At 39.3% G+C, this 24140-nt stretch overlaps 1 protein-coding gene and 1 pseudogene across 3 annotated transcripts in view; both read left to right on the top strand.

Annotated features, from left to right (window-relative positions):
- The window catches only part of LOC149150249 (Zinc finger C-x8-C-x5-C-x3-H type family protein), a 375155-nt gene that overhangs the window by 110840 nt on the left and 240175 nt on the right, over nt 1–24140 (top strand). The gene's annotated exons all lie outside the window — the stretch shown is intronic.
- Nucleotides 1–24140, top strand: part of LOC149150251 (small ribosomal subunit protein uS13c-like) — a 39239-nt pseudogene that overhangs the window by 13908 nt on the left and 1191 nt on the right.

Raw genomic sequence — 24140 nt, 5'->3', positions numbered from 1 at the left:
AGAGCTGAGCCAACTCAGCAGAAATTTCGGCCAACGAAGCAAAAGTAGGAAACCACAGGTGGCAGAGCCGAGAAAATACAGCGCAGCAAACTTAAAGGCACATTTTCCAGCATTAAAGCAAAGCGGTTCAACCGACTCACTGACCTCCAAAGGTCAAAATATCCTCTGACAGACTTAAAGAGCAGTTATACTGCATTCAAAGCTCTAATAACTTCTTTTCTACTTTTCTGTACGAAGTAATGAAGATATTTTCTCTCTCAGATGACTCAATGCCTGAGATATTTTGTATAAACACTTCTATAAAGTCCCCTTCGCATGAGTTTGCAAGGGTTGTTGTTGATTTCTCCTGAAGAAGTTCTTATGCTGTAATCCTTTCAGAAGTTTAATAAAGAAAGTGATGGAATTTCTCGGATTTCTGAAGTGTTGAATGCGTTCTGGTGTCTGTTGAAAACTGCTGGATTCCTGTGTATTACACAATACAATAAGTCTCTGTAACTCTCTCTGTTATGTATTTTTGATTTGTTAAAATCCATATATGTTTCTAATTTTTGAATATTTAGCAACAAGGAAAAAGAATAACTTTCAGGATTTATTCAAGAAATACCCTGAGTTCAATCTGTGTTGTTAATGAATGTTTTCTTCAGCTGTAATCTTGATAAGTGTAATTCTTAATTGCTGCACTTTCAGAATACACCTTTCATAGTGACCTTTGTCTCAGGAATTCAAGTTTGCTCCTGTGCAACGTGTTTCACTTTCACCTCACCAGCTTAATAGAGAATTCTTAATTGCTTTCTGTTGGCTGACATGCCTCACCATTCAAGTTAATTTTGTTTGTCTGAAATACACAATTGGCCCTGTAGTTTGAACACCACCAATCCTGCATTTCAAAGCATTTCACAACTCCAGACTCCATTGCCCAATGATATATTACTCTCTAAACACTACATCTTAAGACCTGAAAGAAATCCTTCAACCAAAACATAAACCAAAACCTGAGCATAATACCTAGCCTAAAATACAATCATAACAGAGACAAATCATAAAGAGAGAGCCCTCTCTGATTACAGTTTGGCTAGAAACTGTGATCCAAAGATTGGTTAGTGGTTACCCTGGCCGTATTCCCTTGGGAGTCATAGGGAACAACCTGGGTGTTAACAGTATCTAAAGGATATTTGGAAGCATTAGAAAAGTTGATACCTGACAGGGAGGAATGTGCTAGTGTGCGCCTTGAAATAGGCAGATATTTCAGTGGCACTGGTTTGTTTGGTACCTTCCATGCAATGGAAGATAGAGACAGATTTGATGCTCTCACATGGTGGGAATCATATGGCGGCCATGGACTTTTGCCAAAATTGGCAAAAAAAGTTCTATCACAGGTTGTAAATACTTCTTTTGCAGAGAGGTGTTGGAGCACCTACAGCTTCATACATAATGTGAAAAGAAACAGACTCAATGAAAACCGGGCAGAAAGCTTGGTTTATGTGCACTACAACTTGAGGTTGTTGAGTCATTACTGTGATCGGGCTTATGAGGATCCAACATATAAAATTTGGGACAACCACCCAGAGGATGACAATTTGGAGGATGGCACTATACATCTTGAAGAACTGGAAGAGGAACTTATAAGGGAGGAAGATGAAGCAGCAACCATGCCACATCCACCATCTAGTAGCAGTGCTCGAGTTCCCAGTCTTGTTCCTTTGCTGTTGCCACCTCCATCTACACCCTCACGTGGAGGGCATGTGCCTTCTAGTTCTGGTCGTCGGTCTGTGCGGGAGACTCCTAGAAGATCACCACGACCTACTCATACAGTAGATTCTCGTGGCAAGGGCCACATGCAATAGTAGATAATAGATTTACAGTGTACTTGTCTTTTCTAGTTTCTATTAGTTTTTATAACTGTTGAGTCTTGACTCTTTCATATCATAATGATATTTTTTGTAAACAATATATGATTGTGACAATGAAAGTTTGACTTTGAAGTTTGAAGTTGGCAATTATAACTCATTGGTAATGATTTTGAATTATGAATATGATGCTTCGTGAAAGTTGTTTCATTTCATTTCATAATTCATTTTATAACATTTCATTTCATGTTAAGTTGTTAACAGTTAGAATCTAGATATTATTTCTTCTAATGGTTAACGTTAGCTTACAAGTACAACTTTGGTGATCAATGATGATAAATGTTATATATTGAATTTTCAATTTTGAAATCTTGAATTTGAAACTTTAAGATTGATGAATCCTGATTCACGAGACTCAATATGTTGTAATATGTATGTTACTAACTTGTGGACGTGGTTGATGAAGATTATAACTTCTAGATGATTGATGTGATATGGTCCAATGATCAATCTATGTTTTTTTTATGTTTTTTATATCTAATTCATCATTCTACATGTTTTTGTTGACATATATGTATCAAAATATAAAAAATATATATATTTTTAAAAAATCGCTCCGGGATTTGCTCCCAAACTGGGAGCTTTTGAAAATGTCGCTCCCGCTCCCAAGTAACACTAGTTTATGGCATGAACTAATGACTAATTAGAACCTTATATTGCAATGGTATCGAAAATTCTTTATGGCGCTGTGATTATATACCTGAGGGACGAAGGACAAAATTTATATAAAGAACATAAGTAAAGATCTAATGCTCATCATGTGGAATATCTCGTAACTCTGTGAAATTTTTGAGGCAAGTGAATAAGCATCATAAGTATACAAACCACACGAGGAAGTCTATTATCTCTGCACTAATGCAAGCCACAAAAAGGATGTACTAGGAAACAAATGTGTTATAATGCGAGCTACATGAACTTACACAACTAAGTACAATACTCATCTTACATGACATCCGATAGTTTACAATACTCTTTGAGGCAACACTCTTTTGAGGCACTTGAAGCTTACTCAAATATTGAAGAATGCGATTTTGGAGGCATTGTATACAAGGAATAATATAAATTCATTACTATACGAAGTCGTGAGGAACCAAAGTTTGTCATCTAAGATCCACAATTTTTGATACTAAAATTGACCTCGTTATGAATCTTCGTGAAGGGGAAACCTATAAAATTTTGTTTTGGTTAATTGAAAGATCACATTGCTATAGTAGAAAAGGACTGAAATCATATGGAAGAACTATGATAACACATTTGAAGGCATACAAAATATATCTGTGACATGACATGTAGAGGATAGAAATATAACATCTTGTGACCAGAATGTACATCTCTCAAAGACATCACTGAAGGCTCTTGGAATCATCATGAAGTTCTCACCCACACACGCAACAATCTTTCTCATCAACATCAACATTCTTATAGACAACTTTACAACAGTTATCCCCCTCTCAAGATACACAATGATTTCTACTATTAACATTTATGAAGTAAAAAGTACCAGAATTCTGGAAGATAGCATTATAGAAGGCTAAAAGTCAAGTATCAAGAAAGCAGTCAGAATTAGTTTTTTTGAGTTGAAGTCCAAATTCCACGTCAGATGGTAATATGGTAAGATGGCTCAGAATATAAGTTCCACAAACCTTTTGCTCATATCTAAATTGTGTGCCATGTGTACCAATGTGTTGTGCCCAAAGAGGGCTGAAAACTCAGAGATGATAATGTTGAAAAAGCTTCACAAAGCCAAAGCTAATCCGCAGATGTACCAATAAAAAGATCTTCAAAAATTGATTCAGAACTTCAACCTTCCAAAACAGATCTTCAAGACTACACTTGGCCCCATATGATTATATAGACTTGCTTTTAGATCAACGTTTACTCCATACATTTGTGGAAGAAACAAGTGCCTATTTATAGAAGAGAAATGGCGAATTACGTGATGCAGCCGACTTAAATAATTGGAGGGAAGCCGACTTAAGGGTAAATTTGAAATTTGAATTCGACTTGGAGCCAAAAATCCTTACGAACAATGGGAACAAATTGTTTTTGATAATATGCCCTTGACAAGTCTCCTTTCTTGCAACCAAATTTGACCTCAAAATATTTAATTTGTTGGACATTAGATAAACCAACGCTCCTTGTGTGTTTCGTGACATGGACTAACCGCCTCTCGTGGATCCTTATCTCTGGTGATGAGATTGTTGACTAACATCTGCGGGTTTTGGTTTAACAACAATCGTGATTCCCAACAAGTGGTATTAAAGGTTTGCTGTCTGGTTGAACTGTAATATTACCGGTCTGTCCAAATATTTAAGCTTGCTGGAGCCAAGTTATTGTAGCCCGCAATCACAGGTGGAGCTGCTTGTGTAAGGTTCCAGGACTCTGAGATGAGATGCTATCTGGCTACATCAGCCTTCTCACAAGATTGTGCTTTTACACAAGGCAATCCGAGTATAACAAGTCCGAGCTGTGATTGAGGTGAGGTCTTCGACCTTGAGCCTTCACATATTGTTGTCCAAGACTAGAATCTGTCCCTCCTATCACAGGTCCGAGATGTATAGGACTGTCCTGAGTTTCTTCCAGGCCGCTGTCACAAATTCGAGCTCTAAAAGGATACAAAAAAATTGCCCAAAACGGTATTTTAATGTCCTCCTCGACTTCCCTTCCTTTTATGCTTCCTCTTCTGAAATCTTCACTGAAATTTTTTCTTGGCTAGAATGAGGTGTTCAGACTCCAATATATGCTGGGATTGACCTATGATGAATAGACACGTCCCTTGGCCAAGGAACATGAGCCTACACAAGTTGGCTTAGGCCGGCTAGGATAAAATATATTATTTTATCTTAAAAAATCATTTTCTCCCAATCTAAGAAGAGTTAGAGGGCATGTAATAGCTCGTTGGAAAGCTCTTGACCTCCTCTACAATCCTATGCCAATTCCACCCTTAGATAAGGTCATTTTATCATCAATAAAATAACATTTGTGAAACTGTCATCATTATTTCATTTATGGCAGCCTTTAGGATTTTATGTCTAGGGCTTCTTCTTCATAGATTTTAGGCCTTCAAGCTTTTAGGATTAGGGCATCTAAGGCTTCTTCATTAGAGCTCCAAATGTGACCTTCAACAATCATCCATGCCATTATTATCTTCATCAAGGACAAGGGCTGGGGTTCTTGTATGTATTCTTCATTTATAAGGATTAGGGCATCTTCAAAGGCTAAGGCTTAGGGCATCCTATTTTCCAATCATTTATCCATGCATCATTAGATCATTCAAGATCATGCATTAGCATCTAGGGCATCATTGCTCTTCATGTGGATAAGGATATAGCTAGGGTTTGTCATTATGATTCAATCTCCATGCTTAGGGGACCCTCTTAGGGTTTGCATAATGAGGTTAGGGTTATTCATGTATCACAAGAATATTTGCCATCTCAACAATGCCATATTGACATCAATTGCAACTTTGACCAACAGTCTCCCCCTTTGTCATTGATGGCAATATTCTTTCCCTTTCAACAATTTCTCCCCATTTGACATCAATGGCAAATGGGGTGCCCAAGTACTCCCCTTATCAAGCTGCTTCTTTGTCATGCTACTTCATCGTATTTTCTTCATCAATGATAGTTCTTCATGATAGATATGTTGTTCCCCCTATCATGGTGCTCTTCTTTTTGCTCAAGACAAGAAATTTTTTTGTCTTGTGATCAAGTGAAAGACATCTTCGTAATATCATGATTTTCTTCAATGGAGTTACTCTTGAGAGATGATCTATCAAGGTTGTCCATGTGTGACTCATCAAGGGTTTCATAGGGCTCTTCATGGATAGCTTTTGCAAGAGTAGTCAAGAATCACAAGCTCCCCTTAACAGTATGCATGGTCTCCTTTTTGGTAAAATTTTATCATAAAAAACTTGGAATATCAGATCTGCCAAAGATGTACTTGTTAGATCAACGGCATGAGTTGATGACTTGAGTGTTCAAGAGGCTTTTTGATCCAATTTGCTTTCTTCTCCATACTTGTGTAACTTTCTTTTCTAGCTTGGTAGTCATGGTTTTCACTTGGTTAGGAACACGAGTGAATTTACAATCATGAGCCATATGTCCAATGTTATGACATTTGAAGCATTCCATCTTGTTCATGAATGAGGAATCATGACTTCTTCTTGCAAAGTTGCTCCTAGGGACCTGATAGGGACCATTATATTTTTCCTTGTGGTACGCCCTGCAATCTTTTGCCATATGCCCAAAGTTTGTACAAGAATAGATATAACCAAAAAATATACTTTGGTATTTGGAGGATGGAAATTGCCTTGATGTACTTCCAAAGTCATTCTGTCTTGGGGTCCTTTGATAAAATTTATTGCCTCTTGCATTCTTGACATCATTGCATATCTTCTTGGAGTAGGGTTTCTTTCAATGTCATCTTGACTCTTCTCCTTGGGAATTGGGGTCATCAATATTTCTTCCAAGCTTTTCCACATCCTTGTTGTTTGAAACATTAGGGTTTGCATCATTTTTGTTTGAGTGTTCAACTACATAACGAAGACTTGTTTTATCAAGAGGAGACCTTTGATGACTTAGGATGTCATCTAGGGTTTGAGAGCTTTTTAGACTCTTGTTTAGATGATCAACTTCTTTCCTTAGGAGATCAATTTTGTTCTTTCATAGTCTTGCATTGTTCATCCTTTTTTGCTAGATGATTCTCCATTTCTTCCTTCATTCTCGTTTCTTCACATGATTGGGCCTTAAGTGAGGTGATTTCTGATTTTAATTTGGTGATGTCTTCATCCTTTTCTTCTAGTTGGCATATCATGGCATTTCTTTCCTTTTCAGCTTCATCGACTTGTCCTTACAAGAGGGTCAAAACTTCCTTCACGTTTTCAGGTCCTTGTGCTTGTTTCTTTGCTTCTTCTAGTTGAGATTTAAAACCAACGTTCTCTATGTGTTTCGTGACATGGACTAACCGTTTCTCGTGGATCATTATCTCTGGCGATGTGATCATTGACTAACCTCTGCAGTTTTGGTTTAACAACAATCTTGATTCCCAACATAATTAAATTCTTCAATAAAAGTCCTTGGCCTCTAGATTTGAGCAATTTTCTAGCTAATGATGAGCTGCCACATCAATCTCATTTTGGGAAGTATGACCACTAGAAGGTGGCTTCATTCTTTGATTGAGCATATCTCCCAAACCGGGATGAACCATGAGGCATGCCATATACCGTTGGAATTGGCTCATCGAGGAGAATCAAATGAAGGTGATCTTGACCCCAAAAACCTTGATTTTCTTTCTCATCTTTTCCATCAAAGGAAAGGCTTCTTTTGGGGTTGCTTGGGTTGACATCAATGACAACCAATTTTCAACAATCATTTGTATGTTCATTATGGACTTGATTAGGCTCTAGGTGGAAATATTAATAAGTGTCACCAAGCAAGATGTTTAAGTGCTAATGAACTTCCTCCTCCTCCATTTGGTTGTAAGGACATTCTTCTTAAGAGTGATACTGCTGACAATTTTGGCACCATGGAGACTTTTCTTGTCCTATGAAATTGGTTTGGGCAAGGATGTTTGGATCACTTTGCTGATTAGCACGGTCCTCTTCAGGAGCCTTCTTCTTGAAACACTTGTCCTTGTTGTATTGTGATTTAGGAGGACAGTTTGATCGAGACCCCCTTTTTTTCTCCATCATTGTTAATTTGTTCATCATGTTGAAAAATATGGTAGCCATGGTTGGTATTTTCATTATGAGAGAATTGGAAATTTAAAATATATATATGCCTCCTAAAATATGACAAGTCGGCTCCACTAAATGTTAGGACGACTGGGAGCCTTAGAGGCACCCATTCAACCCCCTATGATGATTAGATGTGTGACAATTGCTCTTCATTTGGGAAAAAACTTGTTTTTTGGCTTATTATCATTGTTTTCTGCAAACTAGAAGAGGGAAGAGGAGAACAAAATCTTTGGAAAATATGGAGGTTTTTTTCTTGATATTGTTTTGGTCAGTTATCATGATTATCATTTTGTTTCTGGATACTTTGATGGCCATTGGATTCTCTCTCATAAGGAAAGCAATTTTGGGGTTTCCCCTTTGTGGGTTTGGCCCTGGCCTCAACCTACTTATTTGTGTCTCTTGTTCATTGTATCACTATGGATTTTACTGCTCATTTCATGTTTGATAGTGGTAATTTTCTTCTATGTAACTGCTTGATGATGCTATGAATAATGGATAAATACTATCAAATCTAATCATTAGAAGTAGTTACTTGTTGAAGAAAATTTGTCTAGTTTGTGTATGCTAGAAGAACATGGTATCAGAGCCATCAAAGAGCAATACCTGTTGTTATGGATTAGACGAGTTTGTATGGCACCTATTCTTATGTGATCTGGAAGAAATTCTGGGCAATTCAATGTCTCTCTAGTTCGGTTCTGTAACTTGCTATGATTGTGGCCAATTTGTGGATATCTCTGTGGTTTAATTCGCGGTCTCTGTGGTATATTTCATTCGTCTGTGACATTGTTCGAATCTATTTGTGGCATATTTCATATCTCTGTGTGGCATATTTCGTATAACCTCTGTGATAAATTCGCACACCTTTGCAATCAATTCACATGCCTCTGTAATCAAGTTAGTGTATCTCTGTGCTCAATCTTTATGGCTATGTGACTCAGTCTCCACCTATTAAACACCAAGAGAAGTCCCAGAGTACATGACGTCTCCATGACCTCTATCTGCCTTTCTTTGTTGTCCGCCCCCACTCGCATGCTAACTTCCACAACACGCCGCCTAAGGACAAGTACTGTATGGACTTTTAGTTCTTTACTATAGTTTGTCCATGCTCTTCTTTAATGCTTGCACTAGCAAGCCATAAATTCATCAGGGAGATCTGTGACAAAATAAATGCAATGGCTTGGGTTTACAAGCAACTTCTCCTCAGTCCTCTGAATCCATGTCCAATTTTCTTAGCCCAATCATTATTTACATCTCCACATTATTTGGTGTGAATTACAATTCATAGTGGCATTTACAAGAGGGGTAGAAAAGGTTTGTCACATTCAAAGTCTAGTAGGTCTTGTGAGGGTAAGTCAGGACAAGAGCTAGACCAAGGGACAACAATATGAGGTGTCGTTTGCTATCACCACAATCACTACTTCTTTCTCTTTTGTGGACTTTCACCATTAAGGAGGCTTCCCTATATTAGGTCCCTAAAGGATTTATCAAGTATTAGGGATAAAGGTGACAAGGATAGGCCGAGGAGGGCTACTCTTGTTAAGAACAAGACTTCACTAGCACAAGGAATTCTCATCCTGCAAAAGGCCTAATTATGGCACAACATGACTGAAGGCTTGAGAATAAGCAAGGTTAATAGGACTACCTAGAATTACAAGACCAAGAAAAGGCTTCCAAGATATGTATACCTTCAATTTATGAAACAAGAGACCTTGACCAAGTCCCAAGTTGAACCCTAAGGCAAACTAGGGCTTTTCTAGGGCACAAACTACTTAGGGCAAGGGATGTTAGCTGTAAAATAGATGGATTAGCCACGAGAATTACTTGATTTTGAGGAAAATACCTCACCTCCATGTTTTGAATCGCTCTACCTAATAACACGTCAAACCCTAGTTGAAAAAGATGCCCTAGCCCTAGCTAGTGGCTTACCTTAAGAGGTCAAAATAAGGTTTTAGAGAAGATAAATGAGATTTAATGTAAAATTTCAAGGTGATCAACCATGTAACCATGGTTAGTGCCTTGACCTTGGGTGATGGAGTTTATGGGATGATTAAGTTAGAAGAAATACTAAACCCTGGCAAGGAGTAATGGATATGAAACTCTAGGTTCCAAACCATAGCTATCACTTTTGTGAGGGAGCAAAGACAATGGGGAGAGCTAGTTGAAAGATTCATCAATGGGATTGTCATTCACATTCTACAAGTGGGTAATGCATGCAATACTATTATTAAGATTTTGTATAATAATTTTCAACAGTAATTTGCACATAGAGACACTAGATAATCAATTATTCCATATGCTACACGCAAAATACAAATATTTATCAAATACAAGGTACACTTACAAAATAAGATGAATGAGCTCCAAAATGACATCTCCAAAGCCAAAGAACAACTCTATAAGCAAAAAATCATCTCCATAAGATACAAGGTTGAAATTTAGCTAGGCCGAATTCTCTAAGAGGGCCAAGTTTGTCACAAGTGATGATGAGAAATGAAATTAACCTATCCTCTTTTTATATGCGGATTAGGTCTCCTAATTGTAACATACAAAGCCCCTAAAAACAAGTTTGCTCCTTACGTGTGCTTGAGTTACAAGCCAATCCATTAGCTTACAAGAAAATAAGCTTAATTCGCCCAAATGTGTGAGCTGTAGCCTTGTAATTGCCGATGTCATCCATAAATAATGGTAGAAAGGCCATGTCGAAGGGTGATGAAGTGTCAAAGAATGTGTAGATGTTTGGATGACCCAAAATTTTAGGTGTGGCCCTCAAATCCACCTCAATATCTTCTATAGGGTCACAAGATCCAAGTGGGGTGCCATCAAGTGGTCTCCTTGTGTCTCCAACTGTCAAATAAGACCTCCCCTCTAGTGTTAGGGCTTTTCCTCTGATGAGAAAAAAATAACTTATAAAGTCACTTTATTATGAAAAAGGGGACCCATGGTATTTCAGCGAACCATGGTATTTGAAGAGGCGAAACATTATAAAAAGGAAGATGGGAGCTCATTTGCGATATTATTGGGTGTTTGATATTTGGTTAATAATCTCGAGAGCTCTTGTGGCTCAGAATGGGAGGGAGAAACCCTCATTGTGTTTCGCAATTTCGGTGTTGAAGTACACTCCCTAGTACCACTCTAAATCATGGGATAACTCTGGATCCTCGTGAATCTCCATATTGAGGACTAGGTCCTTACATCTGTCTAATGTACCTGTTGATCCTAGAGCAAGAGCAAGAGAAAGAGCAATAATAACATGGTTGGTAAACGTAATGCATGTGTACCTCATGATGAAGCAAGATTGTCTTTCTTCTCTAGACATGAGAGTAGCTCCTTCGTTGTCCTATATCAGCTCCCTCTCAGAGCTGACTCTTCTTGCATTACTCTTGATCTTGATGGCACTTAAGATGAATCTTCTTTCCTTGATGACATTCTCAAATTCAGGGAAAGAAACATTTGGTTAGCCAATTTATCATGCAGGAAAAATAAACAGTAATCTAAGAAGATCAAACAAGAACAATGTCACAAAGAAATAACAGAAATCTTGAAACTTATCTTTAATTAGGTCGTGGGAAGATATCAACTCCCTCTTGATCCTACCTCCATGAGTCACCACCGTCCATCAACCATATGTCAATATCGTCTTCAAATGAAATGCAACCTCTTGAGCACCACTTGTATTCTCATTCCACATCCTTCCAAGCTTGACTATCAATGTACAAGATGACCATAGGATTTCCATCATACCATCTCCTTTTGGGAGACCAACCCTTCTCAAAATAACTCAATGAATTCTCACTTATCATATCATATCATAAAGAAATTCTGAATCACACTAGGGTTCCAATGCTATAGAACCTAGGCCTTTTCCATATCCAAGCTCATTCCAAGAGTTTATCCCAAACCCTATCCTTTATTTACAAGTGCAAAGGGCTCCCTAGGGTTTCCTTCAAACGCTAGCATTCTTTTAGGTCTCCAACATCTTCATCGTTTTCACTTTGCTTGATCAAGAAATCCATCATATGTGTCTACATGGGGGTGAGCTCAATGACTTTTCTTCAGGCCAACTCTGATACCATGTTAATTTTAGGGCTATATTGTTCTCTTATGAAGATAATCACATTTTTAAACTTTTGCTTATCCTATTAACCCCATATCATCATAAGCAATTATATAGAGATTCCAATAACATAAATAATGCAACGAAACAATAAGGAACATTAGAAGAAAAACATGCACAATAGAGATACCAGGATTTTGGTCAGAGACTAGGGCAAAACCCCACAAAGGGGAAAACCCATAATCAATTCTTCTTCTTCTATTAGATATTCATCAAATGTTCATTGAGATACAATGTACTAATATATTGATACGCAAGTCTTTCAATAACAATCACATTAGGCCTCCTAGGGCCAAACCTAGATCATGCGAGATCCCCATGAGATGGCAACAGATAAGAGTATTCAAAGATCGTCTACAAAACCGCTTTAATAAAACCATAACCCTGCTTCCATGTCACATGTAAGTAGCAAGTATCTTTGTCTCTCGTAGTGTGCATCTAATCACTATAGTAGCATGAGTCACTGTTGTATATTATGGACTGTCATAAGAAAAGGTCACTGTCATCTATCATGGGTACTATCATTCACCACTGTCATAGGCACAAATGTCATTGAACAATGATCCCTATCATACATTAGTTAACAAGGATTACTATCACAGATCATTGAATTGGAATTAGTTCCATACTGCAAGAATCACCGTCACTGAAGATTAGCCCAAACATCACTGTTATTATCACTGAAGATTAACCCACACATCTCATTATCACTGAATATTATCCCACACATCACTGTCAAATATCTTTGAATATTAGTGCACACGTCACTGTAAAACATCACTAAATATTAGTCCACACATCACTGTCAACCATCACTGAATATTGCCCACTGATCACTGTCACACATCACTACTAAACACAAAAGATTAGGTGGCAAGGATCTCCTAACAGACCTCTTAAACATCACATATAGCAATGCCCTAGTTGTTGAAGGTTAGAACCATTAGGGTTGTCAAATGAGTCTACTTAACTTCGTTGGAACAATCCTCATCCTCTCAAAGAAAGGCCACATATAATCATAGAGAAAGAGCACATATATTCACTGATAAAGGTCGAATAAATCCATAGATAAAGTCTATAGAGAAGGCCACAAATTTCTCTAAGGGTCACAAACGATCACAGAGAAAGTCCACAGAAAGGTGCCTCAAAGAAGGCCACACAAGCACAGAAGTAGGCCGTAGAAAATGCCTTAGAGAGAGGCCGCAATAGCACAGAAGTAGGACACAAAAAATGGGTGAGATAGGCACAAGTAATAGATGAAATAGGCCGTTGATAACCATAGAGAGAGGCTACATATGAACTGAGATTAGGTCGCATATCCAACCACATATATGCCATGAAGGACAACGAGCTGCCATAAGAGACTAGACGAGCCGCCTCAGAAGACTAGGTCGCTGAGATTAGCATACAAGGAAGACCATACGAGCTGCCACAGGAGACTAGACACGCTGCCTTAGAGAATATATGAGTTGTGACATGGCTTTTGAGGAGGAATAACTAGGGCCTTTCCGTTGTTATTCATTAGGCCGAATGGACGTGACTTTTCATGGAGCCGACATGAATTCGTTGATGGGATTGTTGATTTGGGGTAACATCGGATGTGCTCTAACCCTCAAATTTTGCAGGGAGGCTTGGGCACATGCATTCCAAAGAACTCAGAAAGCGTTTTGGGAAATTCCACCCAGAAGTGATTTTATTAAAATAATTAATATTTTTAATGGGGTTCTTAACTCTAAACATAGGAAAATTAAAATATTAACGAGTATTAATCTAATCAGGGGTAAAAATTCTAGAAAAAGTCACGAATCAAGCCAAAATGATCTGAGCCTTTGATTAAGATGTAATCTAGGTTGTTGGTTGCCCAACAGGAAGATATAAGAAGGGGCTTGAGGGTCATTTGAAAAACACACCAGGCAGATACTCAGTTGCCCAAGAGAAATCAATTTTCTCACCGGTCGAAGTTCGACAAGAGAAAATCGATTCAGAGGGAGAGTTGCAGGTGGAGGAGAGATAGAGAGGGTTCAGCATCAGCGAGGGAGACAGGGACGAAGACATAGAGCAACAGAAGGGACAACGTTGGGTAGATTGACATTGGGAGAGGCAGCGCTGGCTTCAGTGACGCAGGCATTGCGCAGGCCAGTCCAGAGGCCAGAGAAAGTGACGCTGGGCAAGCTAGAGAGATGTAGAGGGTGGAGGAACCTATCTCTCGGGTCAGATACTTATTCGGGAACGTTTGTAAATTTTTCTCAGAAACCCTTGCTCTATATTGTTGGGTGAAATTTTTGTACATGTTGATTTTTGTTGAAGAATAATAAAACCGTCATATGCTGCACCGGTTTTCCCACATTGGGTTTTTGCGGGGACGATTGTCCAAGAATAACTATGTCATTGTGTTTTGTATATGTGCCAACATTTTACTTACATTTAATTTTTGCAATATTTTACTTGTGAAGGCTGCAGTAGAATATGCTTCGTTATTTGCCGTAAGAATACACTAGATAACTTATTATAAAGTTATAAGTAGAAGAAGTCATATTAATCATTGCGATAGGATTTCCATTTTAGAAATTTCCACATGGTATCAGAGCTACAGGGAAGTAGAAGAAAGAAGCCGGAAGATCCAACGCTGAGAAAAGAAGGGAATTCGAAATTCCTGCAAGGGCAGAAATTAGAATCTCCTAGAGGATTCGCATTTCATACCAAAGAGATTGGATTTTGTGGGAAAACTCTCTTTGAGTGAGCCGACAAAGAGGTAAGCCTTTTCCAGTGGAAATTTATCAGCGGTAGAAAGGTCAACGCAACAGACTCAACAAGGAGGATTATTCAGGTGAGACGCAGTTTTCCTACAACAGTTGCTGGGATTGGTTAGAGTAAGAAATCGGCATAATATGGATACTCAAAATGTCTCATAGTTATCTACTAGATTAGATGAAGAATTCACATGCCTAGCTAATTCAGCATCTACGATGTTTGGTACATTGATAGTCGGGGCTTCAACTCATTTCACTGGAGTATGAGAACATTTCTCGAGCTATCAAGAAGAACATATCGAATTCCAAATAACTATGGTAAACAGAACGAAATGTACTCCAATAGGGAGAGGCACCGTAGCTTTTTAGACGAAAGCAGGGACCAATATCCGAGCCACCAATGTTCTGCATGTGCTAGGATTAGGAATGAATTTAATTTCAGTGTCCCAGTTACAGGACAAGGGATATGATGTATACTTCATTGGGAAGAAAGTATATGTTAAGCAGCCAACCTGGAAGAAGAAAAAGAAAATTGGGGTTCGAAGGAACAAGTTGTATAGGTTGCAGCTCGAATCGCCAATGGCACTGATATGTAACAACTATAATGGTGAGAAGGAGCGAAATGAATTATGGCACAGGTGAATGGGGCACTTACACCATGGAGCACTGAGGATGCTCAGAGAGACTGTTATAGGGGTACTAGTCCTAAGTAATGAACATGATGACTTGTGTAGAGGATGTGTTCTAGGAAAGTACGCTAAAGCAACTTTTTCTAGAAGTAACAATAGAGCAAAAGATGTATTAGGATTAATACACTTAGATATCTGTGGTCCTATGTCCACAAGGGCTCTTAGTGGTGGCGAATACTTTGTCACTTTTATTGATGATCACTCCAGAAAAACCTGGATCTATTTCTTAAAGACCAAGGATGAGGTCTTTGATCGTTTCCGAGAGTGTAAGGCTCTTGTTGAAAATATGAAAGGGAAAAGATAAAGGTATTGTGTTCAGATAATGGTGGAGAATACACAGACAAGAATTTCACAGATTCTGCGCAAAGGAGAGCATCAAAAGGGAGTGTACATCTCCATATAATCCGGAGTAGAATGGAGTGGCAAAACGGAAGAACCGAACTATTGTTGGGGCAACCAAGGCCATGTTGTATGATTAGAATCTACCTAAGTATCTATGAGCAAAAGTTTGCAACACGACAGTATATATCCAAAATGGAACTCCTTATAGAGCATTGGGGAAGAGAACATCCGAAGGAGTATTCACAGGGAAGAAGCTGAAAGTTAGTCATCTCAAGATATTCGGAAGCATGGCTTATTGTCACATTCTAGACGAGAAGCGCAACAAACAGGATCAGACTACAGAAAAGGGGTAACTCGTAGGATATGGTGAGCATAGTTTTAAAAACCGGTGGAGAAAACCGGTTACCGGCCTAACCGGCCGGTTGGAAGCCTGGCCGGTCCGAACCGGCCCTCCTAACCCGGTTAAGACCCTCACTTGCCCAGAAATATGCCCTAACCGGTAAAAACCGGCCGGTTTAGGGCGGAACCGGCCGGTTTCTAGCAAACCGGCCGGTTCCGTCCTAAACCGGCCGGTTCCGTCCTAAACCGGCCGGTTTATGGACAGGCCGCCGGTAAACCCAAAAAAGCGCAGCGGTTTAGCAAATGAGGGCGGTTTAGGGGTTTTGGGGGTGAGGGAAAGGTATTTTCCCTCCAAAAACACCCTCACACTTGCTATAAGACACCCCTCTCACTCTCATTTGTCTCACACAACTGATTTGGAGTGTTTGTGAGTGTTTGTGAGTTTGTTTGTGAGCTTGGAGAGTGTGGAGTTTTTGCTGAAGTAGTCATCTTGGAGTTGGAGTTGGAGCTATTTTGGAGATAGTGTGTAGCTGTCAGTGGAGTTGCCATCATCAAGAGGAGGCTAAGGGAGCTACTTTGCATTTCCAGGTAAGGATTTGCACTTGATAATTCCTCATTTGAGTCTGCTGTCCATGAATTATTTTTTTTGTGCTATAAACTTCTCACTTCAATGATCTATCATCTATGCTAAGCCTATGAACTCTCCAGCTCTATGCTATCAAATTTTGTAGCTTGCATGTGCATTTTTTTCCTACATTTATCATTGGTTTTCCATGTTCCTTAGCTGCAATTTTTTTTTTAAATGGCAGATTTATTTGCAAATTGTTATTATTTCAAGCAAACATGGCTCCAAAAGGAAAGGACAGTGCATGGGTTCATTGTGATGTAATTGAGGGAAAAATGATATGCAAATTATGCCATAAATCTATTGGAGGTGGGGGTATTCTTAGGTTGAAACAACACTTGGCTGGGGTAAGAGGCCAAGTAAAGCCATGTGATGCACCAAAAGAACTGTTAGGTCCTATTAGGGCAGAATACATTGCCAAGCTTGAAAAATTTTATGAGGATAAGGCTAGGGAGAAGGCCATCCAAGATGAAATTGCAAGGAAGAGGGAATTAATGGAAACCATGAATGTTTTGAAACAGAGTGGGTATGATGATTATGAGATTCAAGACTCCACTTCTATCCCTTCCACCAATGACCCCTTTCACTATGTTCATCCTTCTGTTGGAGTTGGCCAACCATCAAAAGGACCAAAGAGACCAAACATCCAAAGTTATTTCTCATCTTCTGCCACCATTGCCTCTTCTAAATCTAATCCCACTTCCTCCCAGCCAAGTTCTCAACCCACTTTGGATCAGCATTGGAAAAAACAATGCAAAGAAACTTCTCACCAATACATTGCTAGATGGTGGTATGATTCAAATATCCCATTTAATGCTGCTCGCTCACCTTATTACCAAGCTATGTGGGACTTTGTTATAGCTGCAGGAAAGGGCTTCAAAGGCCCTAGTATGCATGACTTGAGGGGAGCTCTTTTGCAAAAATAGATATCTTCCATTGATGAGTATTTGGTTGAGTTTAAAGAGTCATGGGTCAAAACAGGTTGTTCCATTATGTCAGATGGATGGACCGATGGAAAGAACCGCACTATCATTAATTTCCTTGTTTCTTGCCCTCAAGGAACCATGTTTTTGAAATCAGTTGATGCATCTGATAGGGTAAAGGATGCAAGCCTTCTATTTGAGCTTTTGGATAACATTATTCAGGAAGTTGGGGAGCAGCATGTTGTGCAGGTCATCACTGATAATGCCTCAAACTATGTTCTTGCTGGAAAGATGCTTGAGGCCAAATATAAGACCATATTTTGGACTCCATGTGCTGCACATTGCATAGACCTCATGCTTGAGGATATAGGCAAGGTGGAGTGGGTAAAAAACACTGTAGAGCATGCCAAGTGCATTACAAAATACATTTACAACCACTCATGGGTATTGAGCCTAATGAGGAAACACATTGGAGGCAAAGAGCTTGTTAGGCCTGCAATTACGAGATTTGCAACTCACTTCCTCACGTTGCAATGTCTCAATGGTCAACATAGAAACTTGCAGAAAATGTTTTCCTCTGATGAATGGTCTGAATCTCGGTGGGCTCGTAGACCAGATGGAAAAGACACCAAAAAGAAAGTGTTAGACACTTATTTTTGGAAAAGGTCTGTAGAGCTTGTGAAAATTACCGAGCCCCTTGTTAAGGTGCTAAGGTTGGTGGATGGGGAAAGATTGGCCATGGGCTACATTTATGAAGCTATGGATCAGGCAAAGGAGCAGATACGGGCAGCTTACAATGACAGGTTAGCCAAATATGGCCGTATATGGGAGATCATTGATAACAGATGGAACAATCAACTCCATCGTCCTATACATGCAGCCGGGTATTTTTTGAACCCAAGGTATCACTATAAAAATCGGCTAGGAGATCAGCATGATGGGGAGGTCAGAGCTGGATTGATTGATTGCTTGGAGCGCATGGTCCCTAACCATGTAGACCAGTTGGATATACATAGACAACTTACTATTTTCAATCAAGCAAGTGGTACTTTTGGCAAAAACTTGGCAAAGATGGCAAGAGATGTGGACCAACCAGGTAAGCAATTCCAATTTCCATTTTGTTTTTCATTTCAAGTTAAAATTGTTTACGTTCTTTACAATTCAAATTATAAACTAAGTTACTAATTATTGTCTTTTTCTTTGCAGCACATTGGTGGGAGTCATTTGGTGGCCAGTGTCCTCAATTGCAAAGGTTTGCAATTAGAGTCCTCACTCAAACTTGCAGTGCTTCAGGTTGTGAGCGCAATTGGTTTGTTTTTGAGCGCATACACACGAAGAAGAGAAACCGTTTGGAACAAAAACGGTTAAATGATCTTGTTTTTGTGCAATACAACCTTCGACTGAGGAGGAACCAAATGATGAGCAAATCACTTGATCTAGATCCCATTGTGTTGGACGATATTGATCCAACATCATAATGGGTGGAGGAGACTGAAGATCCTGTGTTTGAGGCTGATTTTGATATCGACATGGCTTTAGCGGAGGATGAGGCAGATTATGTGGCGGCATCAGAACCAGGATCAGTAGCGGCATCAAGGAAAGGCAAGGAACCAATGGAAGGCACTAGTCGTGCAGGTCGACAAACTCGTGCTTCCATTAGGTCCACTTCTATTGTCATTGGTGGCATTGATACTGATGTTGCAGATGAGGCAGAGGCATCCTCAGACTCTGAACCAGATGATGTCTATGTAGCTCCTGATGATGATCCTGTGTCTAGTAGTGGTGATGGACTTGATGATTGATCATGTGTACACTGTAGACTTGTAGTAGGCCAATGGCCTCATAGCTTGCAGCATTGTTTTTGGACTTTATAGGCCATTTAGAGCCTCATTTCTTATGTATTTTGCTATTTTGTCGATGATATGTATTGCACTCGGTGCCATTTTGATATATTCACCTTTGCATGGTATATAAATGAGCAAACTTTGCATATTTTGTCTCTATTGGCTTGGAATCATGGTTTTACATCTTAAAAATAGTTTTGTTTCATTAAAAATTAATTATTTAATGTATTTTTTAAAAACCGGTTCGTTTAGACCAAACCAGTCCCGGTTAGACCGGTTCCGGTCGGTAAACCGGTTAGCTAGGTGGACCGGTTCGGTCACCGGTTCCGGTTTTAAAAACACTGATGGTGAGACCTCAAAGGCATATAGAATCTACATTCCAGGCAACAGGAAGATTGTAGTAAGACAAGCTGTAAAGTTCATGGAAGATAGAGCTTTCAGGAAATCTCGTGAAATACCTGTAGAAGACCAGTTAGGAGATGTTCTATTAGCCCAAGAGCAACAGGGGCAACAAGAAGGACAGGCAGGAGAACATACACTTGGGTCGAGTACAATGACCAATACTAGTATTTTCTTAGAAGGAGGAAATGCAGATGCTTCTCAACGGACGAAACAACAAGATTAGGAGGAAGAATTGGTTGAGCTTCCCACCATCAGTAGTAGAACGAGCAGAGAAGTGCGACAAACACTGAGGGACACAGATGTGTTTGTTGGAGCTTCCACAGTCGAGAAGAGGTAGCATAGACAACCAAATAGATACCAAGCATTGGTAGCTCAGGCTGGAGAACCCTCTAGCTTTCAGGAAGTTGTTCAACACAAAGTATGGGTGGATGCCATGGTGGAAGAGTACAACTCCATCATGACGAATGATGTCTGGGAAGTAGTACCTAGACCAAAAAATAGATCAGTTGTAGGATCACGATGGATCTACAAGATCAAGTATGTTGCAGACGACAACATAGAGAAGTACAAGGCAAGGTTCATAGCAAAGGGGTATGCCCAGAAAGAAGGGATAGAATATGAAGAGACCTTTACCCCAATTGCTTGTTACACTTCTATCAGATCTGTTATATCCCTAGCAACTCAAATGGGATGGGAGATTCACTAGATGGACATCAAAACAACATTCTTGAATGAAGTGATAGAAGAAGAGGTGTATATAGAACAACGCGAAGGCTTCGAAACTCATGAGAAGAAGTCTGATGTTTGCAGGTTAAAGAAAGCCCTGTACGGGCTCAAGCAGGCACCTAGAGCATGATATGGTCGAATTGATAGTTACTTGCAACAGTTGGGATATGATCCCAATCTCTACTATTTACTGGTAGAGAATGAGGCACTTATTTTGATACTATATGTAGATGATCTGTTCCTAACTAGATCATCTATGCTCATTTAGGACTGCAAGAAGAATCTTGAAGTCAAATTCGACATGAAGGAATTGGGATTGATGCATTTTTTTTTGGGGTTGGATGTTTGGCAGAAGAATGGGGAGATTTTCCTTGGACAAGGAAGGTATGCTACAGAGATTCTGAAGAGATTCAGAATGAAGGATTGCCGACCCATGGCTACTACCATGATCACCAACTGGAAGAAAATAGATGCATCAGAGGATAAAGAAGTAGATCCCACCTTGTACAGACAACTCATTGGGTCGCTTAGGTATGTACGTGGAACAATCAGATATAGGTTGAAGTACTCTAGAGGGGAGGATATCAGCTTGAATGGGTTCACCGATGCAGATTGGGCAAGTAATTCAGTAGATCAAAAAAGTACCTCAGAGCACTGCTTCAGTGTTTGATCAGGGATGATAACTTGGTGTAGTAGGAAGCATAAATCAGAAGCACTGAGTTCAGCAGAAGCAAAATATATGGCAGCCAACACAGGTACGTGCAAAGCCATATGGATAAGAAGATTGCTTGTGAGCCTATTAAGAAAAAGGATGGAGGCGACCAAGGTTTATTGCGATAATCAGAGTTGCATCAAACTCTCTGAGAATCCAGTATTTCATGATCGGTCGAAACACATAGATATCCGTTGTCACTTTATTAGAGACTGTGTTTAGTGTGGGGCAGTACAACTACAATGTGTTCCTATAGGAGAGCAGGTGGCTGATATACTCACAAAGGCTCTCGGAATAGCTAAGTTTACTCAGTTCAGAGAGTAGTTGGGTATTGTTGAAAATCTGTTTCAGTAGCAGCAACAGGTTGCAGTGTAGGGACGATTGTCAGTAGTGCCAACAACAACACATATGCAACAATTCAGAGGGAGTTATTGTACATATGTAGCATTGGCAATAACAGTGTCAAAGGCAGCAAGACAGTTACAACAACATCACAGTAGTTGGTGGACAACATGTCAGACATCAGCACCACAGAGGATGATGCTTTAGAGTCAGAGCAATATGCAGTAGCAGTGTATTGCTAGAGCACATTCCTCGCTAAGAGGGAGTGTTGATTTGGTGTAGCATCGAATGTGCTCTAAGCCTCAAATTTTGCTGGGAGGCTTGTGCACATGCATTCCAAAGAATCCAGGAGGCGTTTTGGGAAATTCCACCCACAAGTGATTTTATTAAAATAATTAATATCTTTAATGGGGTTCCTAAGTCTAAACTTAGGAAAATTAAAAGATTAATGAGTATTAATCTAATCAGGGGTGAAACTTCTAGAAAAAGCCACGGATCAAGCCAAAACGATCTGAGCTGTTGATTAAATTGTAATCTAGGCCATTGGTTGCTCAACAAGAAGATATAAGAAGGGGCTTGAGGGTCATTTGGAAAACACACCGGGCAGATACTCAGTTGCCCAAGAGAAATCAATTTTCTCACTGGTCGAAGTTCGGCAAGAGAAAATGGATTTAGAGGGAGAGTTGCAGGTGGAGGAGAGACAAAGAGGGTTCAACATAAGTTAGGGAGACAAGGACGAAGACATAGAGCAACATAAGGGATAGCACTGGGCAGATTGATGCTGGGAGACACAGCGCTGGCCTGAGTGACGCAGGCATATTGCAGGCAGTCCAGAGGCTAGAGAAAGTGATGCTGGGTAAGCCAAAGAGATGCAGAGGGTGGAGGAACCTCTCTCTCAGGTCAGATACTTGTTCGGGAACGTTCGTGAATATTTCTCAAAAAGCCTTGGTCTATACTGCTAAGTGAAATTTTTGTACATGTTGATTTTTGTTGAAGAATGATAAAACCCTCATCTGCTGCACTGATTTTCCCACAATGGGTTTTTCTGGGGACAATTGTCCAAAAATAACCATGTCACTGTGTTTGTATATGTGCCAACATTTTACTTTCATTTAATTTCTGCAATATTTTAATCGTGAAGGCTGTAGTAGAATATGCTTCGTTATTTGCCATAAGAATACTGTAGATAACTTATTTATGAAGTTATAAGTAGAAGAAATCATATTAATCACTGCAGTATGATTTCCATTTTAAAAATTTTCAGAGGGATGAATGGTAACTTTGGAGGGAAAAACACATTCGAATTTGCTGATTGAAGCCAATACAAATACGTGCCTATATAATTTTATGCCATATTAAACAATAATGATAATTTTTCTTTAATCCCATTTGAATTCTTTCTTTGGTGCGAGATGGGCTTCTTTTGGGGTAGTTGGGTTTCCCTTTGGAAAATTCATCCCATAGCTGCCCCAAATTTCAACAAGTATTTTCTACAAGAAGGCCATCTACTTTTGGAGGCGAATTTAGTAAGCTTGTATGGTTCCAAAGGAGGATACCAACTCCTTTGCTCCACTGATGAGTAATGTTGAATGTTACTTTTGCCATAATGTTGGACATGTTGCAACTGATTGTCAGATCAGTCAAATCAAGGTTCATCAACAAAAGTTGCAGCTGAAAAGGAAGTTCTCTAAAGCAAGCAATCTAGGAAGATTGCTCCCCTCACGAAGATCATCAACCATCAGGTACACAAGTTCTTTCTATGTTTATTGTTATTGATGTAGTATTTTTAGCCATAAGGCAATTGATTGCAAGTCTTATGCAAAGAAGAGTAGGAGTGCATTGTATGCAAAGGGAAGGTCATATGTGGATAATAGCACAAGGAACAAGCCTTTTCCTCCATTTCTTGGTCACACATCATGCTATATATGTGACAATCTTGGTCACATGCTAAAATTTCAAGTTGCCTAGTTCTTTAAAGCAATCCAAACAAAAGGAGGAGGCCATTCAAAACAAATTAAACTAGAATCCAGAAGGAGATGCACAATTCAAAAGCAATCCTACCAAAATCTGGAAAAAGAAGAAAGTGGAGCAAGTGGCTTCAAAGAAAAATTGAAGTCAACATGGCCTTAGGGGGAGCACATGGCTATATCATGAGTTGCATAAAGATTTATTAAAGATGCAACCACAGTGTAAAATGGAATGTCCAAGTGCCTAAAAGTCAAAGACAAGTCTACAGGATAAGAAGAAATGGATGAGGTCAAGGGGAGCTGTTAAATGAAATGAAGGTTCTCCAATATATAATACTGAAAAGGAAGTTGATGTTGAGAAGAACAACCACCATAATGGTGTAAGAAGGGAGTTGGAATCTTGCCTTGGTCCAAATAAAGAGAAAGACCTTGAACCAGACTTTTTTTGGATGGAAATAGTGATGCTTTTACTAAAGATATGGATTGAAAGATTGATGAAAATGGGAATACTCCTTTGTGGGTGGCAATTGCAGGAAATCATTGGTCAATTGCAAAACTACTCTACGAAAATGGCACACGATTTGATGTAGAGCAAGGGATACCTCTTGTGATTGGTAACTTAGGGAAATGACTTAGATCCAATGATGGAATTGTTGAAGTATGGAGTAGACATCAATGCTACTAACTACCAAGGCATGACAACCCTCCATGTAGTCATAAT

Source organism: Pinus tabuliformis, chromosome 9 (genome assembly GCF_031772625.1).
Source record: "Pinus tabuliformis cultivar Carrire ecotype Pingquan chromosome 9, CPIR1, whole genome shotgun sequence".
NCBI lineage: Eukaryota > Viridiplantae > Streptophyta > Pinopsida > Pinales > Pinaceae > Pinus > Pinus tabuliformis.
This window is presented reverse-complemented; position numbering and strand designations above follow the sequence as displayed.